The 23,758-nt window shown below is 46.4% G+C and overlaps 5 non-coding genes across 5 annotated transcripts; 4 read left to right on the top strand and 1 right to left on the bottom strand.

Annotated features, from left to right (window-relative positions):
* Positions 1-3,234: 3,234 nt before the first annotated feature.
* Positions 3,235-3,431, top strand: LOC116828282 (small nucleolar RNA U3). The gene has a single exon (XR_004374497.1). It is a non-coding gene; the product is annotated as a small nucleolar RNA U3 (small nucleolar RNA).
* A 3,082-nt stretch (positions 3,432-6,513) lies between these two features.
* LOC116828281 (small nucleolar RNA U3) lies at positions 6,514-6,728 on the top strand. Its single transcript, XR_004374496.1, has one exon. It is a non-coding gene; the product is annotated as a small nucleolar RNA U3 (small nucleolar RNA).
* Positions 6,729-8,057: 1,329 nt separating this feature from the next.
* Positions 8,058-8,271, bottom strand: LOC116828278 (small nucleolar RNA U3). Its single transcript, XR_004374493.1, has one exon. It is a non-coding gene; the product is annotated as a small nucleolar RNA U3 (small nucleolar RNA).
* Positions 8,272-10,283: 2,012 nt separating this feature from the next.
* LOC116828279 (small nucleolar RNA U3) lies at positions 10,284-10,498 on the top strand. Its single transcript, XR_004374494.1, has one exon. It is a non-coding gene; the product is annotated as a small nucleolar RNA U3 (small nucleolar RNA).
* Positions 10,499-17,576: 7,078 nt separating this feature from the next.
* On the top strand, positions 17,577-17,793 carry LOC116828280 (small nucleolar RNA U3). The gene has a single exon (XR_004374495.1). It is a non-coding gene; the product is annotated as a small nucleolar RNA U3 (small nucleolar RNA).
* The last annotated feature ends 5,965 nt before the right edge of the window (positions 17,794-23,758 follow it).

Below are 23,758 nucleotides of genomic sequence, written 5' to 3'. Positions count from 1 at the left end.
CGATAGATCAATCGCTACTCGCCGATCTGGCGAGTAGTGTGGACATACCCTAACTGTCCTATAACTGCAGAGGTGTTAACAAGTCGCTCTACCTTGAATGATACCTTACAATATGTGCTAACTAATTATGCTAAACAATCTGTTCCATCTGGCATTCTGATATGATGCTCGGAGTTCCTTTCCCAGACCAGAAGAACAGTTCTATGGGGCCTGAAAGCTTGTCTCTCTCACCAACAGAAGTTCGTCCAATAAAAAATATTATCTCATACACCTCATCATGGTAAAATACGTATATTTAAAATTGCTTCTGTAGCTTTTTTACATGTTATATGCTTCAGGGAGGAAATTTGCAACAAGGGTCAATTTGTATCAATCTTTTACGGCAGAAGCCTTTTGTTATGTCCTAATGGTTTGATGATAAAATATTCTTCCAAATACAATTTGGATTGCTAAATCAGCACCACTTTTTCATACACAGATTTAAAGTTTATCTATTTCAAGCAGCTTTTGGTGCTTAGCTAATTTTTTTGTTGGTGTATAAAGAGCTCTGCATTATTTGGACAATGAGCAATAGTTGCATACCTCTTTTAATATAAACAGCAAAGTTTATAGAATTGCATGTCATTTCTCATTGTTAGAAAGTGTTGAACTATTAGATTAACAAAATGACCAATACATTTGTATAATAGGGAACTCCCAATTTGGAGGGAGAAACATGGCAGCCATTTCATTATTATCATTTATATTTGTGTGCCCTCAAACTAGGCGTTCCCTCACCTGTCTTGCCTATGGGTCCCAATCCAGCAAGAGTGCTCAGAGGCCAGGCCTTGCACATCATAGTACTGCCTCAGCAAGAGGTGACAGTGCCCTCTTTATAACCTTTAGCCCAGTAGATTAAAGCACCTACCCGGCAGTGGCAGCATGGGTGGTGATTAGAAGTTTGGGGGGCATTGCCCCCCAAAAAAACTGGAAATGTTGCAGAGGCAACATGTGGTGCAGGAGGTGCTCAGATTTCTCACTTAGCCCTGTTTCCTCCCCGCAGACGAACATTGGGGTGTGAAGAGGGCAGGGTGAACTGTGATGCCAGGAGCCCTGTGCCTGCTGGGCAGTATCCCTCACATGGTTTGTGTAACTGGAGACAGTGCCGGGTTTACAATGGTACCAGTGGTGCCATGGAGCTGGGCCCATACTCAAAAGGGGCCCCAGCCTGTTCCACTAGCACTGTGCTGAGACCCCACCGGCCCGCTGGCTCCCCCCAGCCCATCACTTGCTCCTCTCGGCCTGCCTGCCTGCTGCCTGAGTACTCCTCTCTGCCTCCTGGCCGGACCCCAGTGCACCTCCGGCTCCAGGCAGTCTCTGCTTCCCACCACCTGTGGGGCCCTGCCTGTCTCCCCGGAGCTGAGCTGCCAGGGACTGGTGCAGAAGCCTGGCCAGTCTCACCAGTTGGGGTGGGGGGGTCACTCCAGAGAAGCCAAAGCGATTCCCGGCCCTGGGACCAGCCCTGGCTGCGCTGCTGGTTCAGCCTGACACACAGTCACCTCCCAGCAGGGCCGGTGAGTGCGGCTGGGAGTCAGGGTGTGGGTCTCTGAGCGGCCTGGAGAGGTGCTGGGCTGTGAGGGGGCAGGGAAGATCTGTATGTTTTGGGGCACTGGGGATTTGGGGTTCTGTGTGGGTGCTGGGCAGTTGTGGTGGGGCTGTGGGCAGGGGAGTGCTGGGCAGGGGTTGTGTTGTGCAGGGCACTGTGCATTTATGGCAGGGTCTGGCGGGAGTGCTGGGCATAGTGAGTCCAGGGGGTCTCTGGCCATAAGAAGTCAAATAGGTATTGGGCGGGATGGCTGTGTGATATGGCATGGCCCCACCCCCAAGGGGAAGGGGTAGGCTGGTAGCACAGGGCCGGCCAGGACGCTGTGCATCTGGCAACTGCTGGTTTCTAAATAATGCCATTGCGCTGGCCGGGCCAGGCCGGGCCGGGCCATGCCCCTGGCCAGCTCTTTGCTCCAGGGACCGATCTCCCTGCACCATGTGCCATTATCCCCATGGGGACCCACAAATATATTTTTCACCAGACCCACAAAAGATTAATCTGTCCCTGAGGGAAGTGCGGGAGAGCTGAGAGGTGCTAAGGCTCCCACAGATTTTTGGATCAGACTGTTTGAATGAATTATAAAGTATGAAGATTAAAGTCCAGATTAGTGAGGTATTTCTCTGTAGTCATAACCCCCACATGTCCTGTCTTAAATTATTCAGCAACTATGTCAGGAAAAAAAGAACAGGAGTACTTGTAGCACCTTGGAGACCAACAAATTTATTTCAGCATAAGCTTTCCTGGGCTACAGCCCACTTCTTCAGATGCATAGAATGGAACACACAGACAGAAGATATTTATACATTCTGTGTGTTCCATTCTATGCATCCAAAGAAGTGAGCTGTAGCCCATGAAAGCTTATGCTGAAATAAATTTGTTAGTCTCTAAGGTGCCACAAGTACTCCTGTTCTTTTTGTGGATACAGACTAACACAGCTGCTACTCTGAAATATGTCATCAGGGTTACCATATAAACCTGTTCTTACCAGTGAGCAGCAATAACACTTAGACCCAGATCCACAAAGATAGTCACCTGAAGCCCAGAATTAGACACTTAAGTCCCAGTTTTAGACACCACTGTGACCCACAACACTCCCCTTTTTAGCCCAGCTCTTTATCAGCCTTGGATAAATATGTAGAGTCACTGAGCCAGAGAAAGCCTGTGAGAAGGACTCTATAGGATTGCGGTCTTAGGCATCACAGAGCAGGGAGAAGGAGAAGATTGGTTGAGGGTTGAGTGGCCTGTCTGTGTCTTCAGTTTATGCAAATGAAAGGGGATGGCTGCTTTGAGCAGCTTTGCTTTGCTAGGCAGCCTACCCAAGGGAGCTGTGGAGGGGAGTTGAGAGACAGGTTCTACTCACATGGGGCTTCTCGTAGTGCTCTCTGTATCCTGAAGGCCAAATTCTAGCAACCACCAGTTAGAGGAATATTCGCTACAATGGCCTGTGACTGGCAGGGGACACTCTGGTTAAGACTATACTTTCAGGGATCATTTCTTTAGTTGTAAAAGCAGTAGAGACTCCTGTGGCACCGTATAGACTAACAGACATTTTGGAGCATGAGCTCACGCTCCAAAACATCTGTTAGTCTATACAGTGCCACAGGATTCTCTGCTGCTTTTACAGATCCAGACTAACATGGCTACTCCTCTGATACTTTCTTTAGTTGGTGATTGGAGAAGGGTGGTTGTGAAAAGCTGATCTTGCTAGCTATAATGAAGGGCTGTAGTGTTTCCTTCTAAGCATGAAAATAGCAGAAAATACTGTTCTGTGACAGCTGCTTTCTGAATAGAAGAATGTCTTGTTCTTCCTGAGAAGAGCAGGGAAAGGATACACAGTCTGAATGGTTAGCTTTGAGCTTGTTTTGCTTAGTGTGAAAAAGCAGTAGGGTATGGTTCTTAGGAGCTGTGCTATTTGTGGGTTTGATATGATAAATCTCCTGTAGTGAAACACTTTGTCCGTTTTCAGTTATTTTTTGTTATGTGACTGCACTTTCCCAAAGACTTTAAAGAAGGGTTTTCTTTGCATGTGTACTATGTTCTTGCTCCTTATCTTTGTAGTCAGAAGATTTATCATAAAAGAATTGTCTTTTTTCTCGTTTATTGTGCCTTATCTTCAGAGCTATTTCTGTTCCTCCATTAAGTCTGACAGTTCCTTTCTCAATAACACCTGTCAATTCTTCTGCACGTTGGGATGAATGGATAATGCTTTCCTATTAACACCACCGGAGCCACTGATGCTTGAGAACATTTTGTCTGTTCCCACCTGGCATTTTGGAGATCAGGAGGACAGCAACCTGTATTCCCACCATTCACGCTCTCTGAAGAGCCTAGAACATGCTACCACGCTAGGTGACACACAGCCGAGCAACTTTCTTCCAGTCTGTGATGCTGTATGGAATGTAGGTGACCATTTATAATATTATTGATACCAATTTTACAAAATTGCAATGAATCTTACAAGATATGCCATGTAAGATGTCAGTGGAAAAGTTATGATTTGCTTAGTATGACAATCTTGTTTATGTATGTATCATCTTTGTATCATGAGTTATAAATATATGTAACATATCCGTGATGTTGCACTCCATATGTTTAATAAAACTTTGTTTGTAAGTGTGGATATAATGTAACTGGAATATGCTTTATGCAAAAGGTCTCTTGTAAGGTATCATTGCAAGGATTATGATCTACCGAATATATTCATCCTATTTGTATGCATGTATCATTTTTATACCTGGAGTTATGAGCGTTGGCTCTATGCCTGTATTTGACGTGTTTGCTGTAGGAAACACATAAGGGAGGTTTAGCCAACATATCGTGAAGGGACAATTCAAGTAACTGGAAGTATTTAACAAACAATGGACTTTGGAAGATGCCAATCCACAGCTGAGCTTTGCTGGGAATGTTCAAACTAACATGTAAACAATGGCATTGGCCTGCAAAAAGCAGAATCATTCATGGACATGTGACTTGCCCATGTGGCTACAAACTGCATCTTGTTGCTGTGATTTTGCACTGAAGAACAAAGGCGTTTCCACCCTCAATAGAGAGAATATAAAAGGCCCTGGAAGCCTCTCCATTTAAGCCCCAGTCATATGGAATCCCCTGTTTTTCACCTAAAATGCCAGCTGGAACTAACAATGTCTGTAGCAGGGGAAAGGATTGGGCTCGGACTGGAAAGAAGCTTATTGGAACATCTCTGAAAGTGAGATTTACTTGTACTCAGTTTCTTTATGTATTAGGCTCAGACTTGCATGGTTTGTTTTATTTTGCTTGGTAACTTACTTTGTTCTGTCTGTTATTACTTGAAACCACTTAAATCCTACTTTTTATACTTAATAAAATCACTTTTGTTTATTAATTAACCTGGAGTAAGTGGAGCAAACAGCAGTGCATATCTCTCTGTCAGTGTTATAGAGGGTGGACAATTTATGAGTTTACCCTGTATAAGCTTTATACAGAATAAAATGGATTCATTTGGGGTTTGGGTCCCATTGGGAACTGGGTGTCTGGGTGCTGGAGATAGATGACCTGCTGAGCAGTTTTTGGTTAAAGTCTGCAGCTTTGGGGGCGTGGACTGTCAGTGTCTTCAGTTTATGCAAATAAAAGAGGATGACTACTTTGAGCAGCTTTGCTTTAGTAGGCAGCCTACAGAAGGGTACGGTGGAGGGCAGAGTTGAGACCCAGAATCTGCTCAGGTGGGACTTCTCATAGTGCTCTCTGTCTCATAAAGGCCAAATTGTAGCAACCAACAGGGTGAGGGCAATGTGCTAGAATGGCCTTTGAAAGGCACTATGCTATTTAAGGCCAGGTCCTCTTATTGTGGATTGGGTCACTTCCAGCTTTTAAGGTCCCCTAGCCATAATGACAATAAAAATTGACAACAACTGAAAACAAATTAGACCACCAAAAAAAGAGAGATTTAATTAGCTTTTTTTTATTTAATCAATGCTTTTCTAGCCTTTTTCAAATCTTTTCTTCATAGTGATCCAGATGGTATGTAGCCTATCTACACTTGAAATATTCTGCTGTAAATAAGTAGCTTCTCTACACTTAAAATCTTCTACTGTAAACATATACACAAATGCTGAAAAGACTTAAAATGAAGGAATACTAATTAAGAACACAAAATGAAACAGTCAGACAGGTTATTATCCTTATCACTGAATCAAAATTCAAGCACGCAAGGTATGATATAACAGGCTGAGCTGAAGACAAAGGGATGACATATATATAGTAAACACAGACATGGATACAGACAGAGGGATAATGTCAAAAAATTTCAAACGTGTGGCCTCATGAAACTCACTGTACAAGACTGTCCTCGCAAATGTTCACCTTGAAACTGGGCCTATAGTCTACGAAAGCCTACGATGATGGCCAAGCTACCAAACTAGGGCTCCACCAACTAACCAGTCACCTCTTTTAGCTACTATATGAGATAATAATGGGGAATTCTCACACATAAATAATTCTTTAGTCAACTAGATGTAAAATTATGAAGACATTACAATGTAAAAATTCTCTACCTTTCAACACACACTTGATCCAGGACCAGCCACTAATAGTGGTTTGTATATATAATCAGTTGTTCTGAGAGGACATGTTCATCATGGTCTAATCTTGTGCCATCAGAACTGATATTTGTTTTTAATATTTATGAATATTTTAAAATCTTTAATATGACAAAATCTATATCAGTTAACAAAAAAATTTTTTTACCAAATCACATCTCTTATTTGCTTAAACTTTCAGTTCTAAGCTGAGAGTGTGTGTTACATTTTGGTCCGATAGAAATGCGCATAAAAACAAGTTGCAAAACTTATCGAATACCAAAAAATTAACAAGTATCTAAATTTGAGGCCCTCTTTGAGCTTGAGGCCCGGCCAAATGGCCCTCCTGGCCCCTTTCTCTGATTGGCCCTGGTTAAGGCTATGCTTTCAGGAGGTCATTACCGTAGTTGGTGAGTGGAGAAGGGTGACTGTGAAAAGTTAATCTTGCTAATCATGAGGAGGAGTTATAGCATTTCCTTCTGAACATGAAAATGGCAAAGACTTCTGTTCCATGGCAGCTGCTTTCTTTTACGGAAGAGTGTCTTGCTTTTCCTGAGAAGAGCGGGGGAAGGGTGCATAGTCTGAGTGGTTAGCTATGAGCTTGTTTTGCTGGGTGTGTATCATGGTGTGAGGGCGAGTCAGGGCTCTGCACCCCTTCCCCCCCACTTCCTGCAATTCACCATGACTCTCAGCCAGCCAATAAAACAGAAGGTTTCTTAGATGACAGGAACACAGTAAAAAACAGAGCTTGTAGGTACAGATAACAGGGCCCCTCCATCAGGTCCATCTTGGGGGTAGGAAGCCCAGACCCTGGTTCAGGGCCTCCTTTCATTTCCCCAGCCAACTCTAAACTGAAACCCCCTCCTCTGGCCTTTCATACAGCAGCTCGAAAAGGAAGAACCCTTTGGATTCCTGGGGCACTTCCCTGTACAGCAGGTGGGGCAGGTACTTGTCACAGTCCTGCAGATGCTGATTCAACAAGGGAGGCTGCATATAGGAGAGCAGATTCTCCCAAAAATGGTGGTTAACACTGTAATTAGATTCACCATCTAGTCACAAACTGTGCTCATGATCCCTGCACACTGATTATCAAGAAGCTAAAAAAATAACAATCACACAACCCCCTTTATTGCACCCAGTCTTTGCCTCCAAATTAGCAAATAGACCTGAGACTGTGAGAACTTATTTAAAACTCTTTTCACTACACAAAATGGATCTCAAAAGGACCAGCCACATTACCAGATCAACATTCATTTGGATCTTATCCAAAATATCATGCTGCCAGTCAATCCTTTAGTATCTGAAAGTAAAGGTTTAATTATAAACAAAAAGAGAAGAGAGTTTTTAAATGGTGAAAGCAATCGAATATAGACAGATGACTTCACAGTCCATATATCAGGTTCTTAGAAACACTGGTGAGTTTGCAGTCTTGTAAAGTCCCTCTGGAACACTTCCAAAGCTTGGATGGGTCATTGAGTGCTTTGTTCAAAGCTTCCATTTGTAGAGAAGTTACTCCAGAGGTGAGAAGCAGGACTGAAGACAAAATGGAGAAGATGCAGCTGTCTTTTTATATCCTTTGCCATGTGACTTCTACATAGAATCATAGAACTGGAAGGGACCTCAAGAAGTCATCTAGTCCAGTCCCTTACATGACTAAGTATTATCTAGACCAAGAAGGTCTCAAACTGTGGGTCAGGACCCCAAAGTTGGTCACAAACCCATTTTAAGGGGGATCATCAGGACTGGTGTTAGAATTGTTGGGGTCTAAGGCCAAGGCTAAGGCCCAGGGGGTTCAACTTGGCCCAGGGCAGAAGGTGACATAGCATTTCACTGCTGGGGGTTCATTACACCAAACAGCTCAACTCCTAAAAACTATATCTTAGCTCTTTTTCACACTGAACAAAACAAGCTCAAAGCTAACCACTCAGACTGTGTTTCCTTCGCCTGCTCTTCTCAGGAAGAGCAAGACACTCTTCCACAGCAGAAAGCAGCTGCCACAGAACAGCACTCTCAGCTATTATCATACTCAGAAAGAAACACTACAGTTCTTCATCATGGTTAGCAAAGCCAGGCTTTGACAACCATCCTTCTCCAGTCACCAACTAGAGAAATGATCCCTGAAAACATAGCCTTAACCAACACCCACCCTGCCAGTCACAGGCCATTCTAGAGTTATGTCCTCTAACTGGCGGTTCCTAGAATTTGCCCTTCACGAGACAGAGAATAGTACAAAAAGCCCTATGTGAGTAGAACCTGTCTCTCAACTCTGCCCTTTACAGCCTCCTTCTCTACGCTGCCTATCAAAGCAAAGCTGCTCAAAGCAGCCATCCCCTTTCATTTGCATAAACTGAAGACACAGACAGGCCACTCAACCCTCAACCAATCTTCTCCTTCTCCCTGCTCTGTGATGCCTAAGACAACAATCTGCTAGCTAGCCAAGGCAAGAGCTCTCTAGAAACTCCTGCCTATGCAGTTTTAGACACCCTCGTAATGTTTCTTTGGCACCACAGACCAAAATGGAGAAAGTCAGCAGTGGGGAGCCAGGCTGTCCAACAAGAGGTGTTCCCTGAACCTGAGGACCAGTGTCACCATTCGCCAGGGAGCAGGAACTCCCAACTTTTCTGGAAACCACTGCAGAAGCTTTGACTTAAAAGCAAATATTTGTAGCCACAGGCTTTCCTTTGAAGCAAACCAGGGTCCAGAGAAACCCTATCAAAATTTCAAACATATCTCCCCTCAGCCTTCTTTTAGTTAGGCTAAACAAGCCAAGCTCTTTGAGTCTCCTTTTATATAACAGGTTTTCCATTCCTTGAGTCATCCTAGTAGCTCTTCTCTGTACACTTTCCACTTTGAATTCATCCTTCTTAAACATGGGAGATCAGAACTGCACACAGTATTCCAGATGAGGTCTCATCAGTGACTTGTATAACAGTATTAACATCTTCTTATCTCTACTGAAAATACCTCCCCAATGCATCCCAAGACCTCATTAGCTTTTTTTTCATGGCCATATCACACTAGCAGCTCATAGTCATCCTGTAATTAACCAATACTCCGAGGTCCTTCTCCTCCTCTGTTACTTCCAACTGATGAGTCCCCAGCTTATAACAGAAATTCTTGTTATTGATCCCTAAATGCATGACCTTGAACTTTTCACTATTAAATTTCATCCCATTACTATTACTCCAGTTTACAAGGTCATCCAGATCTTCATGTATGATATCCTGGTCCATCTCAGTATTGGCAATACCTCCCAGCTTTGTGTCATCTGCAAACTTTATTAGCAAATTCCCACTTATTGTGCCAAGGTCAGTAATAAAAAGATTAAATAAGATTGGTCCAAAAACTGATTATTATTATTTTTTACCTTCTTGATAACCGGGGGGGCGGGGGGCGGGGAACTGCAAGCACAGTTTGTGACTGGATGGTGATTCTAACTACAGTGTTAACCATCAGTTTTGGGAGAATCTGCTCTCCTTTGTACAACTTGTCCTGACCGTGGCATTTTCAGCATCAGCATCTTTAGGCACTACATGTCATACAGATGAAAAACAAATTGACATTTTGACAGGGTTTCTCTGGACTGTGGTCTGGTTCAAAGGAAAACCTATGGCTACAAATACTTGCTTTTAAGTCAAAGCTTCTTCAGTGGTTTCCAGAAAAGTTGGGAGTTCCTGCTCCCTGGCGAATGGTGATACTGGTCCTCAGGTTCAGGAAACACCCCTTGTTGGGCAGCCTGGCTCCCCACTGCTGACTTTCTCCATTTTGGTCTGTGGTGCCAAAGAAACATTACGAGGGTGTCCAAAACTGCATAGGCAGGCGTTTCTAGAGAGCTCTTGGCTTGGCCAGCTAGAGGATTGCTGTGTTAGGTATAACAGAGCAGGGAGAAGGAAAAGACTGGTGGAGTGGCCTGTCTGGGTCTTCAGTTTATGCAAATGAAAGGGAATGGCTGCTTTGAGCAGCTTTGCTTTGATAGGCAGCCTACGGAAGGGGGCCGTGAAGGGCAGAGTTGAGAGACAGGTGCTACTCACATGGGACTTCTTGTACTATTCTCTGTCTCGTGAAGGTCAAATTCTAGGAACCACCAGTTAGAGGCCATTACTCTAGAATGGCCTGTGACTGGCAGGGGGAGGGGGATGTTGGTTAAAACTATACTTTCAGGAATCATTTTTCTGGTTGGTGACTGGAAAAAGGTGGTTGTAAAAAGCCTGGTCTTACTAACTGCAATGAAGAACTGTAGTGTTTCTTTCTGAGCATGACAATAGCTGAAAGTGCTGTTCTGTGGCAGCTCCTTTCTGCTATAGAAAAGTGTCTTGCTCTTCCTGAGAAGAGCAGGCGAAGGAAACACAGTCTGAGTGGTTAGCTTTGATGAACTTGTTCTGTTGGGTGTAAAAAAAAGTTTGGGTTTACCCACTGGGAGCTGTGCTCCTTGTGGGTTTGGGGTGTTGAGTTTTCAGCAGTAAAATGTTCTATCTGTTTTCAGGTGTTATGACTGGGTCATATCTATCAGCAGGCTTCAGAGAAGAGCTTTCTTTGTGGATGTTAATGTGTCTCCATGATGTTCTTATTCCTCATCTCTGCAATCAGCAGGTTTCCCATAAAAAAGTTGTCTTTTATCTGCTGCTTGTTCTACTTCATCTGAGTAGCTATTTCTCCTTCCTTCACTGAGGGTACGTCTACACTGCACGATTATTTCAAAGTCGTTTAAACCGATATTACAAAACCGATGTTATAAAATCGGTTTTGCGCGTCCACAGTGCGATCAAAAAATCGATTGCTTATGTCCATGGTCCAAGGCTACCATCGATTTCAGGAGCGGTGCACTGTGGGTAGCTGTTCCTCAGCTATCCCATAGTTCCCACTTCCGTGTTGAGAGCGTTAAACGCTGCTGAGCGACTTTCATCCAGCTGAATAGCCCTTAGAAATTGTAAGGGGGATTATCTGGACTCCGGTCCGGTTCAAAGGAAAACCTATGGCTCTATATCCCTGCTTTGAAGTAGTGGTCTGTGTTTCTGTTTTTACTTGTAAAAAAAAAATCTGGGAATTTTTCGGTGTTTTTTTCCCAAACCTTCAAACCAGCCTGGAATCGGATAAATATGAAAATTTTTAAAAATTGTGAAAAATCGGGGTGGGAGGGGGGAAGGAAAACTTTTTGCAATATAAGCATTTTATGACAGTATAATGGGAACTTTCTTTTAATGTACAAAGGTATATTTTTGTCTCTCGCGGAGCTGGTAGTTTTTCCATAAGCCTGGTTTGCGTACGCTCAGGTAATTTTCTTCAAGCTCTCCTCGCTCAGGTTGAGCCTCATGCTGGCTTGGAGGTAGTCCAGCTCTGAAACTATGCACTCTGCCTCAGTAGATAAGGGGGTACACTCAAAGCTCACCGTGCCTCTTTGGAAGTGTGTCTTGATGACTGTTCCAAAAAGCCAGCACATCCAGTTTTGCATTGTCAGGGGTAGGCAAGTTTATGTAAGTAGTAAATTCTCCTTTCCGATTTGCAAGTTCATCTTTAGTGGCAAATGGTTGAACCACTCTGGCATAACGGCCGCCGTCTGCTGCAAAATTCACCTTGAAGAAGGGGGTGAAAGACCTGCAAGGGGACATTCCAAAAAGAAGCTTCGGCACCACGCACTTTGGGGTGCAGATTACGGCTCACGGTCGTCTCCCATTTCTCGCTGAGCGTGCTATGGAAGGTTTTGAATGCTTGTTTGGTTTTCTTGTGTTCCAGGGTCAGAAGGATTTCCAGAAACAGCTGGGTTTTCTCGCTGTCTGCGTCTCCTTCAGCTTTTGTGCTCAATTCAGCTGAGATTTTGGTTGTCAGGATCCATTAAACATCTGTATTGGCAAACGTCTTGGCAGTAGCCAGAGAAAACTCCAGTGTTGTGGATGAGACACAGTGCCTCATAGGGCAGAAAACATTGCCCGGGTGTGTCGTGGCTACAGCCTACACCACCTCCCTTTGTGAAGGCACAACAACACCTTTGTGCGCCTATTTTTTCGCTCGAAGTGCATTGAGCAACGCATAGCACAGCCAATCATGGGACCCTGAGCATACAAACGATTCTGACCGTTGTCCACCACCTCGCGTAACTCTCGCGGCTGACTATATCGACCACAATGAAGCATCAAAGGCAGGCAAGCGAAGAGGAGAGGGCAAGCTCTATTCTGAGCGCGAGGACAGGATGACAGAATGGAGCAGAATTCTCCATAACCGCTGCCCACGCGTTTGGAGCTACTGCTATTAACGGGGCATACTACGCCATTGAACGCGAATTTGGGGCACGGGAAACAAGCACAGACTGTGGGACCCGCATTGTTTTGAACTGGTGTGGGACGATTCGCAGGGCTGCGAAACTTTCGCTACGTTAAGAGCAGACACTTTCTTAGAACCTTTGTGACCTGCTTTCCCTGCCCTGAAACGCCAGTAATACAAACATGAGATGCAGCCATCACAGTGGAGAAGCGAAGGTGAGGGCAATAAGCCCTACGCCTGAAGGCTTGCGAATGCCCAGAACAAGCCTAACCGTCAGGAATTTCTTTCGGATATCAATTTGGAGTGGGCAATCATATGTGGGGTGCCAGGATGCGCAAGTAGCCAAGAGCACCGTTAAGATGCGCTACAAAGTTGTGAACTCTGGAACGTGCAGGTGATAGTGGATGTAGCTTTGGCGCATGCCATGAGGTCTTTCCCAGGAAGCTGGTGGGATGGGAGAAATAATGGCTATTAGAATGGTACCTCTTATCCCATCCAGCCGCAAGAACACCGCTCGGCGCACCTAGTACGGGGAAACGCACTAGGGGTACTTTTCAAATGGTCTATGCAAGCAACGCACGGTGGAGGCAACAAGGGAAGTGTTCCCACAAGTCACGTGGGATTGAGGCAGGTAAGAGGTTCATGACGCCTAGCAGTCTTCAAGGAGCACTAGTCCTGCTTAAACGGCCTGCAGCAGGAAATTACTTCCAGACCAGTAAACACCATTGTGGGGCTCTGTTACCTATGTCGGCGTGGAATTGGAGTGCGACTTGGCCTGCAGCCCTTATGCTCATCGGGGTAGCCCAGGTAGGGATGAAGGCTACACAGTTTTCATTGGAGTGTATATGGAGCCTAATTTAGGCTGAAATCCTGGCTGTTACTGAGTCAATGGTAGTTCTTACATTGATTTCAATGGGACCAGACATTCCCTTGATTCTGTTACCCCTCACGATGTCATTGAGTCATATCTTCACGTCACATGATTCATTGAACAACCCTGTGGGGTAAGACTGCTCAGTGGAGTAAAGAATCCACAAAATATGTCTCCTACCAAGAGCCCTTCCCCCCTACTCCTACTAGAAAGAAACCGTTGAGGGACTATGACTTACAAAGGCCTACTTGCTTTCAGGCACTGGTACAGCTTCTCCCCTACCGCAGCGTGGCTCTTCCTCTGCAGGAACTTTACCCTGGCTCTCTACAAAGAGGAAGGACTCTAGTATCTGCCTATGCATTAGAAGAATGCAAAGTCGAAGACCTTGCACGCCCCTCCAGCATACTCTGCAGTACGGGAGGGCTGTGTTTCAGACGTGATCTCATTTCTTTAGTGTACTCTCACCGTGAACAGAATTTCCCACACTGTATATTTCACTGTAAGTCTTAGCAATTTTGGATGTCAGGAATTACCAAATAGGTGAAATTTTTCAAAAGCACTGAAGGATTAGGCCCATTTTTTAAAGTGATTTCAGGCCCATTGAGACAGGCAAAATCCTGCATGGCATAGAGGTGGCACTAGCAGGCTGCATGCAACCTGTGATCATGGGCAAGGGAACATGTCAGAGCATAGCACGGAAAAGGTGAATGGTCAGAGTGCCACTGCACTGTGGAGACACCTAGCTGCCAGAAAGGTCCCTTGTGGGCCATTGCAACTGGGCTCATTCGAGCAAGCTCTGAGGATCTCAAAGTTGACATAGGGCTGAAACATGCTCCAGACAGCATCAGGGGTGTGGGGAAATCAGATGGGTGAGTTAAAGGCCCGCCTTTTGTCCAGCAGAGAGTGTTTAGGGACTGTTATTGGAACTAGAACTTGCAAAAGGCGCTGCAATTGGGAGAAGCCTTTTCAGGTCTTCCCTTCCTTGTCCACCCTTCAGCAGAGTTTGTACCAATCTAGCTCATAATGCCACCAGTTATCACTATCGAATTTAGCGCTACTCCTCTCGTTTGGGAGGAGTTCCGAAATCGATTTAAGGAGGCGGTTAACTCGATATTAATGACGACGTCGTGTGAACGGATACAGCGTTAAATCGGTATATCAGCCATTAAACCGATTTAAAGTCGCAGTGTAGACCTGGCCTGAGTCTGACAATGCTTCTCCCCATAGCACCTGTCAATTGTCCTCTACACTGGAAACAATGGATGATGCTTCCCTCCTAATTCCCCCGGAGCCACTGGCGCTTGGGAAGATATTGTCTCTTCCCGCGTGGCAAAGCTGAGATGGGCAGGATAGTAGCCAGGAATCCCACCATTCTTGCTCTCTGAGAAGACTAGAACATGTCCCCAGCTCTAGGTTAAACGCTGCTGAGTGACTTTCATCCAGCTGAATAGCCCTTAGAAATTGTAAGGGGGATTATCTGGACTCTGGTCCGGTTCAAAAGAAAACCTATGGCTCTATAACCCTGCTTTGAAGCAGTGGTCTGTGTTTCCCATTTTTACTTGTAAAAAAGAAAATCTGGAAATTTTTCAGTGTTTATTTTCCAAACCTTCAAACCAGCATGGAATCAGGATAAATATGAAAAAATTAAAAGATTGTGAAATTGCATGGGGGGGGGGAAACTTTTTGCAATAGAAAACATTTTATGACAGTGTAATGGAAACTTTATTTTAATGTACAAAGGTATATTTTATCTCTCTCGAAGCTAGTAGTTTTTCCATAATCCTGGTTTGCGTACGCTAAGGTAATTTTCTTCAAGCTGTCCTCGCTCAAGTTGAGCCTCATGCTGGCTTGGAAGTAGTCCAACTTTGAAGCTATGCACTCTGCATCAAAAGATAATGGGGTACATTCAAAGCTCACCGTGCCTCTTTGCTGCAGTTGGGAGGTGTGTTTTGATGACTGTTCCAAAAAGCCAGCACATCCAGTTTTGCATTGTCAAGTTTATGTAGGTAGTAAATTCCCCTTTCAGATTTGAAAGTTCATCTTTAGTGGCAAATAGTTGAACCACTCTGGCATAACGGCCACCGTCTGCTGCAAAATTCACCTTGAAGAAGGGGGTGAAAGACCTGCAAGAGGACATTCCAAAAAGAATCTTCGGTACCAAGCACTTTGGGGTTCAGATTATGGGTCACGGTCATCTCCCATTTCTTGCTGAGCATGGTATGGAAGGTTTTGAATGCTTTTTTGGTTTTCTTGTGTTCCAGGGTCGGAAGGATTTCCAGAAACAGCTGGGTTTTCTCGCTGTCTGCGTCTCCTTCAGTTTTTGTGCTCAATTCAGCTGAGATTTTGGTTGTCAGGATCCATTAAACATCTGTATTGGCAAACATTTTGGCAGTAGCCAGAGAAAACTCCAGTGTTTTCTGTGTGTCATACAGCAATTCCAAGTTTTCAACAATGAACATTACCTTGGTGCACAGAATCTGGCAGTCATTCTGCTTAGGTGCCAGTCTCTTCAGAGTTTCTGCTTGAGAACCAACAAACTCAGGATGATCTAGGAGACGCATTGGCACAGTGGACGCCTTATTTACATGACGGGCAGGAAAATACAAGCTCCTCTCCCCACGTGGCACAACAGGGGGGCCTCTGCACTCGTCTCACTCTGTGTAAAACAAGGCCTTCAAATTGTTCACATGCTCGAAAATGGCCCTGAATCCAATGATGCAAGATTGAACTTCTTTCATTTCCTCTGTAGCAGTAGATGCGGACAGCGCAACATAAACCAGATGAGCAGGACAGATAATAGGGAGCAGCTCCAGCTTCTGATTGACTTTAACATCCCAGGCAAACTTATCTATGTAGGATGCATAATTTGTGTTAGTTGTGGCCAATATAGCTGGTACATCTCAACCATGTTAGTTATGGCTGCAGCAACAAAACAGTTGTGTGCAGAGGGAACAAATGTGTCCTCAGCACAAAAGAAATGAGGCTTTCTCGCTTTGAAATCAACCAACAGTAACCAACGGCCAAGAACTGGAAGGTCCAAAGCATCAGGAGACTCCTGAAAAATCAGACTACAAGCCACATCTCCATCCATTCCTTGCATCACTTTTGCTACTAAAGCATCATCATTATCTTTCACATCCTTACGAATCAGGTTGTCCACATTAGGAAGGGTTTTTGCTGCTGGACACTGTTGCTGCACAAAGTCACTTACAGACCCCCCTGCAATTAACAGTGACTGTCTGAGGAAACAAAGAGCATGCACAAATTCATTGAGATGCTCGGGCTCTGTGCTCTTTTTCACTAAAGCCCCACTGAAAGCTCCTCACACTGTTTATCGCAAAACTCACTTTCTTCTTTTAGCTTCTCGTGTTGCTTGCTTTTGACATGCTCCTTTATTCTGTCATTGTGAGCGCTGACCTCAACACTGCCGTACTTGCAGCGCAATGCATCCTCTTCTCTCCTGTCTTTACTTGTCTTGAAAAGTTAGAAGCATAGATTTTCTTGTTGGTATTCAGGCATAGATTTGCGGTTTTGAGCCCAAATTTACCTTCTTAGCTTGTCTTTATCAGTGGATGATTGATTGATCGATTAAATTCAGCATCGTGCTAAACCGACGCAAAGAAATAGGCGGGCAGCATCTCCTTGTGGGCCAATCATATTGTGAAATTAACGTGATTTCATTTTTCCAATCTCCACTGTATATGGGTGTTTTGTGTTTTACACTGCAAGACTCCTTCTGTCTCAGAACTTCAAGACACAATTGCATAAAGTGTCAGTGTTTACCAAAAATAAGGACCTGAAAAAAACTATTGAGTGGTTTCATAAAATATCATGTCAACGCTCCCGCTCCCTGGAGAATGGTAAGACTGGCCCTCGCGTTCAGGAAATACCCCTTGTTGCAGGGCCCAGCTCCCCACCGCTGACTTTCTCCAGTTTGGTCTCTGGTGCCAAAGAAATGTGCTCTGAGTGTCCAAAACTGCATAGGCTGTGGTTTCTAGAAAGCTCTCGGCTTGGCCAGCTAGAGGATTGTGGTCTTAGGCATTGCCGAGAAGGGGGCGGGGAGAAGATTGGTTGAGTGGCCTGTCTGTGTCTTCAGTTTATGCAAATGAAAGGGGATGGCTACTTTGAGCATCTTTGCTTTGATAGGCAGCCTAGGGAAGGGGGCCATGGAGGGCAGAGTTGAGAGCTAAGATCTGTTCATGTGGGGCTTCTCGTAGTGCTCTCTCTCTCGGGAAGGCCAAATTGTAGCACCCACCAGTTAGAAGACAATGCGCCGGAATGGTCTGTGACTGTCCGGGGGGGTGGGTTAGTTAAGGCTATGCTTTCAGAAATCATTTCTCTAGTTGGTTACTGGAGAAGGGTGGTTGTCATCAAAGCCTGGTTTTGCTAACCATGATGAGGAACCGTAGTGTTTTTTTCTGAGCATGACAATGGCTGAGAGTGCTGTTTTGTGGCAGCTGCTTTCTGTTGTGGAAGAGTCTCTTGTTGTTCCTGAGAAAAGCAGGGGAAAGAAACACACTCTGAGTAGTTAGCTTTGAACTTAATCTGTTGGGTGTGAAAAAAAGTTTGGGTGTTCCCCCCTGAGAGCTGTGCTCCTTGTGGCTTTGGTGTGCTGAGTTCTCAGCAGTGAAACATTTTATCTTGTTTCAGGTGTTGTGTGACTGGGTGGTATCTATCAGTAGGCTTCAGAGAAGGACTTTCTTCGTGGATGTTAATGTGTCTCCATGATATTCTTGTTCTTTGTCTCTGCAATCAACAAGTTTCCCATAAAAGGTTGTTCTGCTTCATCTGAACAGCTATTTCTTTTTCCTTCACTGAGTCTGACAATGCTTCTCCCCATAGCACCTGCCAATTGTCCTCCATGCTGGAAGCAATGGATGATGCTTCCCTGCTAACAGCCCCGGAGCCACTGGCGCGTGGGAAGGTTTTGTCTCTTCCCGCGTGGCAAAGCTGAGATGGGCAGGATAGTAGCCAGGAATCCCACCATTCTTGCTCTCTGAGAAGCCTAGAACATGTCCCCAGCTTTAAGTTAAACGCTGCTGAGTGACTTTCATCCAGCTGAAGAGCCCTTAGAAATTGTAAAGGGGATTATCTGGACTCTGGTCTAGTTCAAAGGAAAACCTATGGCTCTATAACTCTGCTTTTAAGTAGTGGTCTGTGTTTCCCGTTTTTATCTGTAAAAAAAGAAAATCTGGGAATTTTTCAGTGTTTATTTTCCAAACCTTCAAACCAGCCTGGAATCAGGATAAATATGAAAAAATTAAAACATTGTGGAAAATTGTGGGGGGCGGGGAAGAAAAACCTTTTGCAATATAAACATTTTACGACAGTATAATGGGAACTTTCTTTTAATGTACAAAGGTATATTTTGTCTCTCTCGGAGCTAGTAGTTTTTCCATAATCCTGGTTTGCGTACGCTCAGATAATTTTCTTCAAGGTATCCTTGCTCAAGTTGAGGCTCATGCTGGCTTGGAAGTAGTCCAACTTTGAAACTATGCACTCTGCCTCAATAGATAAGGGGGTACACTCAAAGCTCACCATGTCTCGTTGCTGCAGTTGGGACGTGTGTTTTGACGACTGTTCCAAAAAGCCAGCACATCCAGTTTTCCATTGTCAAGTTTATGTAGGTAGTAAATTCCCGTTTCAGATTTGAAAGTTCATCTTTAGTGGCAAATAGTTGAACCACTCTGGCATAACAGCCGCTGTCTGCTGCAAAATTCACCTTACAGAAGGGGGCGAAACACCTGGAAGAGGACATTCCAAAAAGCATCTTCGGCACCACGCACTTTGGGGTGCAGACTACGGGTCACGGTCGTCTCCCGTTTCTCGCTGAGCGTTGCATGGCAGGTTTTGAATGCTTTTTTGGTTTTCCATGGTCAAAAGGATTTCCAGATGTAGCTGGGTTTTCTCACCATACATTTCTCCGTCAGCTTTTGTGCTCAATTCAGCTGTGAGTTTGGTTGTCAGAATCCTGTAAACATCTGTATTGGCAAACATGTTGGCAATAGTTGGAGAAAACCAGTGTTTTCTGTGTGTCACACAGTGATTCCAAGTTTTCAACAATGACTGTTACCTTGGTGTGCAGACTGTGGCAATCATGCTGGTTATTTGCTAGTCTCTTCAGAGTTTCTGCTTTAGAACCAACTGTCACAGACTCACAGGACCCATGCTATCTCGGTTCCATGTGGTCTCTTTCAGTGTGACAGCCCTCTGCAAGAGTTGCACTCTCTCTCTGGGGCTAGGTCCTTCCACCTCCTGAGACTGTACCTCTGAGCCATAAGTAAACCTGTCTCTCTCCATGAGCCTCCTCAGTGAGTCCACTCGCTCTGGACCCTTGAGGAGTCCACATCCATAGGAAGCAATATTACCCTGATCTCTAGTCTGCAGTGACTCTCAGCCAGGCTAAAACAGAAATGTTTATTGTACATCTGAACACATCACAGGAAGTTCTCAGGGCCCTCACATCTAGAAAGTTTCAGCATAGTCCATCTGAGTCTGTAACAGTCCAGGTGGGCTCAGGCTGCTGATTTCCCAACATCACCCCCCGCCCCTCCCCCGTGGGTGTTTACACACACACACACACACACACAGAGCGAATTTCCCCAACTTCTTTGCCCCGGGCCATGGTCAAGCAGTTACATGCAGTGTTGTCCATTTAGTCATTGGTTGGAAATTTGAGTTGAAATTGAAACATTAATACATATTTTAAAAGCACATACAGTATATGATAAAACACTTCTACCTGAAAAAGCATAATGGGCTTGAAAAATATGAACAAAGAGTAGCTTTCTCATATAGCTGTTGTGCCAACATTGTCATAAACATTTGTTTCAGTTATATTGGCCAACCTAATAATTTCAAATTATGATTTGTAAGCAAGGTCTGAGTGAGCTCGCCCCTGTCAGCTAGTGATGAACCAGGGGGTGGGTGCAAAGGCTTCAGTACCAGACTGTATTTACATGAACACACTTACTCTGCCTAGGTATCCAGCAGACAGAACTGTGACCAATGATCAATTTTGGCTGGTGTTGGATTACAAATCACATTGCTTTTTGACTCTCTGTGAGTTAAGATCAAGCATAGTATCTATTCTTATCAGTTTCATTTTTTCAGATGGACATCTGCAAACCCTTGTTCTGAAGATGGAATCTCCTGGAGCTATTTTTGAAAAAATTGATGCTGCTCTACAGATCTACTCCACTTCTGAAGCTGATTTGCATATTCACTACACCGCTGACTCTTTGGAAGAAAATTCTCTTTCTCTTTCAGGTACATCATCATTGACTGCTGCGGTTCCTGTCCTCTCCAATTCTCAGAAAACCCAGTGGAAGTCTGGCCCGAAGCCCATCCTGGGTTCCCCATGGAAGACACGGACCACCAGCAAGGATGAAAACATCAGGAGCTTGCAGGAGAGAACCCCGGCAGACATCTCTACCGGAAGATCGAGCAGCAGAAGGCCAGCTCTTCGGGACCTCACATCCAGGAGCAAGAACATCTTGACAGCTCCTCAGGAGGAGGACTCCAGAAGAACCTCACCTGCTTCCCAGGTCCAGGATGCTGAACACTGCCTTGCTGCTCCCGGGAAGGATGCCACCGGAGGAGCCCCCCGAGGATCCAGGACCAGGATGCTGATGGCCGCCCCGCCGAGAAGGATGCAGCCAGAGGAGCCCCCCCAGTGACCGAGGACCAGGATGCTGATCGCCACCTCACTGGGAAGGAGGTTGCCGGAGGAGCCCCCCCAATGAATGAGGACCGGGATCTGATTGTCACCCTGGCAGGAAAGACACCACCGGAGGAGTCCCCCAGATGACTGAGGACCAGGATGCTGAGTGTTGCCCCGCCGGGAAGAATGCTGCCAGAGGAGCCCCCCAGATGACCCAGGACCAGAATGCTGAGCACTACTGTCCTGTTCCAAAGAGGGGTGCTCTGTAAGGAACCACCTCCTCAACCCCAGACCCCAAAACTCCTTACCACCTGCCTGTCCGGAGGAGGGCCGCTCGAAGGGGAATATACTCCAGAGCCCTGGATCTCAATGCTGCGCGCTGTCCTTCCGGGCAAAGAGACACCGTGGCCAGTGAGTCCAGCACACCCCCAGGAGCGACTTCATTTCCTCAAGCTTCTCCACCAGACCCAGAGGAATGGCCCGGTGAGTCTGCAGGCACAACAGGGGTCCATCCCACGGAGGGTGAGGCAGGGGACGATAACCACATCTACCTCCAGTACCCGCTCCCTACAGGTCTCCTCCTCTGCCCCTTCTGCCTCCCTGTCCCTGGAATCCAGACCCTCGGGGCCCTCAGCAAGCAAGTTTGCAAGACCTACAACAAACGGATTGCTTTCCGGTGTGGCCGCTGCAATGCCCCCTTTGAGACCCAAAAGAAATGCAAGTCCCATCCTGCCACATGCAAGGGATCCCTCACGATCATGAAGGTGAACCCTGCTGACGTCCTGCAGGCTCCAACCCTGCCTCCCACCGATGGATTGGATTCAGCACCCCAACCAACATCCCCACTGTCACGGCAGGGACCAACCTCTAATCGAGGAAAGCCTAACCCCTGCCTCGAGGACCGACGATGCCACCAAAAGGACCAGCCCCATCTCCAAAACTCCCCGCTGGACCCTGCTGTGAGGGGGATCACCGCTACCTCCCAGGTCAACAACCTCACCAGACGCCTCAGCGACCTCATAAAAAACATCCAGCGCGACACGGCCCTGAGACGGTGCAGCGCTCCCCCATAGGCAACCTCATGTCACCCTGCCATAGGAGCAACTAACACTGCACCCCAGGCCGCACAGCGAGACCCAGCCGATGGAGGAGCCTTCCGCAGCTCCCAGTTCCCACGGCCAGACCCCGCCCCAGGAGACCCAACACCTCCTCCAAGGTTACCTAACGAGCCTCCAACCGCCAAAAACCCCATGCCTCACCGAGGACCCCTCAGCTGGATACCGCCTGCAGACAGCCGGATACTGCCTGCAGAAGATCCCAAATCATCCCAGCACTTCCAACCAGAACCACGCCCCCACAAGGCCCAGCACCAGTGCTTCCAGAACCCCACTTCCTCCTGGAAGATCCAGCCCTGACTCGGAGATACCAAGAGCGGCCCCCACCACCGGATCAGGACCCCCGCCTCAGGACCCACCTGATCACCGCTCCCCAGGTCGAGGAACAACAAGGCCAGAAACTGTCTCCACAGCACCTGAACCCATGGAGACACCACAGCAGGAGGAACGACGGCCACAAGCGAGGGTCGCCACATCGTGGCAATCTACCTGGGTGGAAGAACTGGCAAAGGCCGAGGACTTCGAGAACTTCAACAGCCTGACGGACAGACTGACAGCAGAACTCTCTGCAGAAATTACTGTCACAAGGAGGGAACACCAGGAGGCCTCACAGGCCACGTGCAGTTTCCCTGCGCCAAGCCATAACAACACTGCCAGAGAAGGCAGGAGACAGCACGTCAGCCACCGCTACGATTCAGCAGCTGCATCCCGTATACAGAAACTATACAGGAGGAACCGGCCGAAAGCCATGAGGGAGATCCTCAGCGGGACCTCCTCGTACTGTGCCATCCAGCCCGAGAGACTCCACTCCTACTTCAAAGACGTGTTCGACAACGAGGCCCAGACCGACTTGCGATGCCCAGAGTGCCTTCTCCCGCTACCTTGGATCGACCTCACAGAAGATCTGGAGAGAGATTTCTCCCCCCAGGAGGTGCAGACGAAGCTGACAAGGACCAAAAACACCACCCCTGGAAAAGATGGCATCTGCTACGACCTGCTAAAGAAGCAAGACCCCAGATGCTTTGTGCTTGTTGCCATCTTTACCAAATCCAAGCAGTTCCATTGCATTCCTCACTCCTGGAAAAAGTCCATGACCATCCTCATTCACAAAAAAAGGGAACGAGATGACCCAGGCAAGTGGAGGCCTATCTCCTTCTGCTCCACCAATTACAAGCAGTATGCCAGCTGCCTTATGGCAAGGATCACGGAGTGGTCAGTTTGCGGAGGTGCCGTCAGCTCGGTCCAGAAGGGTTTCATGTCCTCCGAGGGATGCTACGAGCACAACTTCCTCCTTCAGATGGCCATCCGGGAGGCCAGGAGGTCCAAGAGGCAGTGCGTCATAGCGTGGCTCGACCTGAACAACGTCTTCGGGTCCATACCCCACCACCACATCTTTGACGCCCTGGGAGAGTTCGGGATGCTGGCTACCTTCATCCAGATCCTCCAGGACCTCTACAAGGACTGCACCACCGCCATCCATGCCATGGACTTAGAGATGGACACCATCCCCATCAGCCATGGTGTGAAACAAGGATGCCCCCTCAGCCCCATCATTTTCAACCTGGCCCTGGAACCGCTCATCAGAGCCATCTCCAGCAGCCCGACCGGCTTCAACCTGCACAGCAAGAAAATCAGCATTCTGGCCTATGCGAACGATCTGGTCCTGGTTGCCAACAGCTCAGAAAGCCTCCAGCAAATGCTCGACATCACCAGCCA

The sequence above is a fragment of the Chelonoidis abingdonii genome, chromosome 2 (assembly GCF_003597395.2).
Source record: "Chelonoidis abingdonii isolate Lonesome George chromosome 2, CheloAbing_2.0, whole genome shotgun sequence".
Lineage (NCBI taxonomy): Eukaryota > Metazoa > Chordata > Testudines > Testudinidae > Chelonoidis > Chelonoidis abingdonii.
The sequence above is the reverse complement of the archived record's forward strand: the minus strand, read 5'-3'. Positions and strand labels throughout refer to the sequence as shown.